Genomic DNA, 5,880 nt, shown 5'->3' with positions numbered 1-5,880 from the left:
GTTTTTTTTTTGCCCTGTTCCCTCTTCAGCCGAAGCAGCTCAGCGTACTTTTTATATGTTCGGAATTCCTCGAACTCCTTCCGTTCTCTGTCTTCCCTCAATTTCCTACTCTCTTTCTGTAAATCTCACCTTTCCTTTCCAATTACTCCTTTCCTGCTGCAACATTTTCTTTTCTTCCTTCTCTCTCTGAAATCCTTTATCTGCCGCTCATCGTCATAGAAATCTCCTTCCCTTTGTATCCCCACTATTCCTTTCATTATTGGCCACTGTTTTGGATTCCCTTGGTCTGGATAGGGAGGGTTTTTTTCTCCCTCTTTTAAGTCGAGATATAAAGTCGACTTTTCCTCCTCCCGTTATGGTAAGCTGGTTCTCTGGTTTCTTGGCGTAGTAACGCCTGATATGTTTTTCTCAACTTTTCTCCTTCCGTCCTAAAACGTTTTAGTATCTCTGCCTCCGACTCCCTCTTCTGGTTTCTTTTTTCAGATTTGTCTTTTGGTTTGTAGTTTTCTATTAACCCGTCCATTTCCTCACACAGACTTAAGTCAGAAGTTCCCGCTTTGGCCATTTTGTAAGCAGATCTTTGGTTCTCTTTTCCCATTTTTCCGAAATTTTTGTGATATCACTTTTAGATACTGGATTTTTTAAACTTAATATTTCAACTACAGTTCCTTTCCCCATCATGTTGTTTCGCAGGGTTTTTCTCAGAATCTCACAACCAACTTGTTAGCGCTATTGTTTCGTATACTTCTTCTACACCTAACTCTATAATTTTTGCTGCCCAATATCTCGGCTTTTAAATTATTTAATCTTATCTAATTTATCAAAATGTTCTTACCTCTTTTGTTCTCCCCGTGCAGACCCCTTCCTGGGGCGGTATCCGCGGAACTTTCCTTTAAATGTTGTCCGTTCAGACCCTCGTCTCCTGCGGGGCGGCATCCACGAGGACTTTCTGCCCTGCCCGTTCAGACGCACGTCTCCTGCGCGGCGGTATCCGCAGGGCCACTGCCCGTTCAGTCCCTAGTTTCCTACGAGGCGCTAGTCACAGGGACTGCTCTTACCCTGTCTGTGCAGAACCTTGCTCCCTGCAAGGCGGTATCCACTGGGGCCCTGCCCTTTCACACCCTCGCTCCCTGCAAGGCGATATCCACCGGGACTTACTAAAACCACGTGGAAGTTTACATTAATCAATTTCTATCGTCTTACTTCTACTCACCCGGCTGCGCAGTTTTCTAGATTAATCCCCCGAGTCTCCTTTAATTTCAATTGATGCCAGATTCTTTGGATCGGAGAGACCCTTCAACTATCATTTAATACTTCTGCGTCCAGAGACCTCCCACACTCAACAGAGTTTTGGTCCGAATTAACAGCGAACACACTTATCTTTTTTCTGGATCGTCACCCTTTACTCTGCTGGTCTCGTGGGGGTCACCAAGGGACTGGGAAGCGTCCTTGATTTGTCGTTCTTTTCTTATGGGTCTCTTTCCGACATTGCTTGCAGCGCCTGATTTGTTGTGGTTTACCAAGATTTGAGAATAACCAGGAGACACAGACGATTGCTCAAGAAGTTAGACTTCTATTTGCAAACAAAAGCTGTGACAGTCATACAGCCAGTTACCAATCACCCTCTGATTACTGCTCTCTCTGACTGCCCCCGAGCAAAGCTCGCGGGCCTTTTTTATTCCTTTTTCATAGTTCAACTACATTATCACGATCCTTCATGTTCTCTCTTATCGTCACAGTTCCATCTTTCACCATTTGTCTCCTTTCACAGTTGTTTGCTGACTCATAACCATTTTTCTTTCGCCACAGTCATTTCCTGACTTAATCACAGAGTGACCTAATTATTTAAGGGCATTGGGAGGACTGGTATGAGGCTACAGAACAATCAGCTATAAAACAGTACTCGGCCTATTAGCTACAAGGCTAACAGTTATAAAACATCACAATGTTACCCTATTACTTATGAGGTCGGAGACTCGCTGGCACCAGAGTTAACAGTTATAACACTATCAACTACAGAACTGCTACAAAATTATTTGTCGCACTAGCCATAACAACCATTAGCTACACAATAGATCAACAGCGTCTTCCTAGGAATGGGCTAACCATTTGTTTAATGAGCTTCAATAAATCAAAAGGGTCTCCCTAGGAATGGCTAACTATTTTTTTAAATGAGCTATATGTTTCCCGCACTAAGTGTTTCCCGAACTCGGGCTGGAGAAGGAGACCTAGCGGCCATCTCAAGGAGACCAGCGGCCATCTTAAACACAGAGCAGACTATGAATGAAAAGAATTGTACACCCTCTATTTTCTATCTATTCTATAATGGTCTCCATGTGAATGTGCAGGTCACGTGACCATAACATCAGAAAATAAATGGGCAATGATCATGTGAATGAATTGAAGGTTGCAAATTGGAAACCTTAATTGTTTTGGGGCAAGGACTCGCCCAACACGAACAACACTGGGAGGAAGCGATTAGAACATCGGGCGAACTGTTTTGACGCACCTGAAATATTTAATTGTCCAGCCTCTACCGTCTTCGGGGCCAGAGAATTTTAGAGACTCTTAAAGTTCTCATTATTTTAATTGTTAAACCACTTATCTCATCCGGTGACAGTGCAACAGTGGGCGATTGAGGACAAGGATTCTAAATTCGTAATAAGTGAATGATGGGGAAATAACGAGCTAATTATGGAGTCTCGGGCACATGCAAAGTGTTCTTTCTCATCGTGTTGGGAACCTGGGCCCAGAGTACATCATCGTCATAACACTGGTGATGTGAATGAGGGAAACAGTGTGGTGCTTCAGATGGCCCAGAGAGAAGGGAAGGTGATGTCTGCCTCAAGTAGTCCTCTCAACTTACAATTAGGGTCGACCCTTAAACAGCTGACTCTGGACATCTCAGCGAGCCAGCATGACCACATTTTGTCTGTCAGCGGATCGGGACGAGACAGGCCACGTGATCCTTCGATTTTCTGAGCCGTGATGAAAACGGTGCCCCGTCTACGAATTCTCTTCGTTCCGACGCGAACTCTCTCTTCTTGTCGAAACACTTCAAACTGTGCAATTCCGTGTGTGCTAGGAAAATGCGTCCCGTCTTCTTCTCAATTTCTCGCAGGACCCCGGCCCCAGCATCATTCCTCATGATGTTTTTTTTTCGGTTGCTGAAAATAATGGGCTGTGTGGCCTCATGGAGAAAGTGTCTGACTTCGGTGTTTGATGTGATGTCAACAGAAGTTTGCAAGTTCAAGTCCTGTCCCGATCTTTTTGCGGAACTCAGGTGTGTGCATCCATTCTGTCTCTCTTCGCATGTGCTGCAAGATTTTTAGGTTTGAAATGCTCCATTGAAGGCCAAGTGTCACGTGTTTCCCAAAACCCTGAGACCAAAACAACAATCTTTCCGCCCAGGATTGAACTGGGGACCTTTCGCGTGTAAAACGAACGTGATAACCACTACACCACAGAAACCACCGGAGGCTTTCAACTCTTCATCTAAGTTGCCGCGCTGCTGAGCAGTGACGGAGGCTGTTGTATCCCCTTGAATTACAACCTCTTCTGCCCCAAACAACAAACCCAAATTCTGGCCCGTCATCTTTCAGTCGAGGAATGTGGTCTGTGGTGCATAAATAACGCAAGAAACATATCTCTGTCTCTTTGGCTTCCATCAGCCTCCTCAGACTGACCCTCCACATCTCGTGGATAACTGGGCGGTGCCGCTGAGGTTTCTCTCCACAGATTCGCGCGTGGCTAGTATCCGACAAACACTGCACTTCTCCTCACCTCGACAACCAAGTTAATACAAAAACGTTACTGAGACATGTGGCGGATAAATTTGTCGACGACATGGATAGCAGTAGGTAGATCTACGCATGTGTTATTGGGGCTTCTTTATTCGTTGTCGAGTCATGGGGCATGGAGATAGACCTTCCAGCCCACCGAGTCCACAGTGACCATCAGATGAACATTCACGCTGAGCTTTCATTGATCCCATTTTATATTCCACATCCTAATCAATTTCCTCCAGACTCAAGTTCTCACCTGCAATCCAGGGGACTATATTGTGGATAATTAAACCACCTGTAGCAGAAGGAACATTGTATTTCTGGTGACATATTTCGTAATGCGAGTCAGCTTCTAAAAGAGAAACAGAAGGTTCTGCGTGTGGCAACAGCACCATGTCTGTCAAATCAAAAGACGCCATAAAATACTCAGATTCAAAACGGAAACTTCTTGCATAACTCAGCATGTCACCAGAATGGACGGAGAGGTTCTCCCGTTAACAAAGACCTCCTCGTGAAGCAAGTCAGAAAACTGCTCACATGGGACAGGTGAGAAGTGATTTATATTTCTGTACAGCAACGAAATCTTCCCCACTGCAGTTTTCTGACTTTCAATGTGTGAAGTAACAAAGGCGTTGCCCACTTATAGGTTGTTCGTCACTCAGATGATACACTGCTTCGGTGCGCTGACCTTGTGTTGCATGGGCAGCAGCATTGTACTGGAGAACTCGGCGAGTTGAACTCACATTCGAGTCCTGAACGCTGCCGTTTGATTTTGTCCTCACAGCGTTTGTGGCTCGGCGGCTTCAGAATTCAGCGCACGCTCACTGTTGGTTTCCACATCCCATTTCCCACGGTGTCGTTGGCCAACTGAAAATTTGCAAACACTTGTTGGGTTTTTTCGTAATATCTGAAATGTTACCTACAGCACAAAAGTCCCCAAAGAGCATTGTGATGGAATTATGACCATGTCGGTTTCACTTTACGCTGACTAGATTAGTGCACCGCTTTCGAATTGTTGTTCTGTTCATCCAGAAATTCGATGAAAGCCGCCCACTGGCCTGCTTAATATTGGCGGGAATTCATATTTTCACATTTCTCTTTAAAGACGGAACATTTGAAGGACGGTATAGCGAAGACGTTTGAGAAAGGAGAAACTTACGGAAACATGGAGATATCAAGGGGAAAATTAAAGGAGGAAAAGTATCCGTTCGATGCAGAGCTAAATGCAGCAAAGTGGGCAAACTTCTATGCCATTTCTCTTCCATATTTTAAAGAGGGTTGAGTGTTGGTGGGCAGGGAGATTGCCCTCATCAACCAGTCTCATAAGCTGAGACCCTGATTGAAAATCACCGATTGGATTATGGAAGGAGCACCTTCACTGTTTTGGGAATATGGATGATAAATTGTGCCGAAATCAACAGAAAGATAGGAGTAATGACGTCTAGCACATTGGTCGGGCTCCACTGAACAAACTGTATCTCATTCAGTGGGAAAAGTTGTTCCGTTGTGGAAGCATAACAGGTTTATTGAAAGAGTCAGAACGATGGGGTATTTCAATTACAAGGTCCGATTGGATAAAGTCGGCTGTGACTGTCCGCGCACCGAGCAGCTTCTCAAAAAGCACAGGTGAAAATTCGATGCTTGGCAGTGGTGGGATTCGAACCCACGACCCCTCAGAGACTGGAGCCTAAATCCAGCGCCTTAGACCACTCGGCCACACTACAACCGATCAGCTGAACTATGACCTCCAATTCATTGCGTTCGAGTCTGCACTTTCCACTTAATGCAAGGAAGCTCACTTCGAGAAACAAAATGAGTTCTGCAATATACTATTGGAGAAGGGACAGTGAACGAGAAGGAAGAGAAAGAGTCGCGCAAAGTTACAAACAACGGTTCCCGCTCTCTGAGGTTGTGGGTGTCATTTCGGATTTCAAGACTGGGTTTCGTTTCTCTCTAAATTCGACTGTGCTTAAACACATGACTGATGAAAGCTATCACGATGCTTCGCAGTTGGTCTGCCACAGGAGAAACAAATCAGGGCATCCATCCATGGAATGAACATCATCAACAGGGCCTGTGAACAGATGGTGACCAG

The 5,880-nt window shown here is 45.0% G+C and overlaps 2 non-coding genes across 2 annotated transcripts; both read right to left on the bottom strand.

Moving 5' to 3' along the window:
- Nucleotides 1-3,398: 3,398 nt before the first annotated feature.
- On the bottom strand, nucleotides 3,399-3,471 carry trnav-uac (transfer RNA valine (anticodon UAC)). The gene has a single exon. It is a non-coding gene; the product is annotated as a tRNA-Val (tRNA).
- Nucleotides 3,472-5,427: 1,956 nt separating this feature from the next.
- trnal-uag (transfer RNA leucine (anticodon UAG)) lies at nucleotides 5,428-5,509 on the bottom strand. The gene has a single exon. It is a non-coding gene; the product is annotated as a tRNA-Leu (tRNA).
- Nucleotides 5,510-5,880: the final 371 nt, after the last annotated feature.

The sequence above is a fragment of the Pristis pectinata genome, chromosome 14 (genome assembly GCF_009764475.1).
Source record: "Pristis pectinata isolate sPriPec2 chromosome 14, sPriPec2.1.pri, whole genome shotgun sequence".
NCBI classification, from domain to species: Eukaryota; Metazoa; Chordata; class Chondrichthyes; order Rhinopristiformes; family Pristidae; genus Pristis; species Pristis pectinata.
The sequence above is the reverse complement of the archived record's forward strand: the minus strand, read 5'-3'. Positions and strand labels throughout refer to the sequence as shown.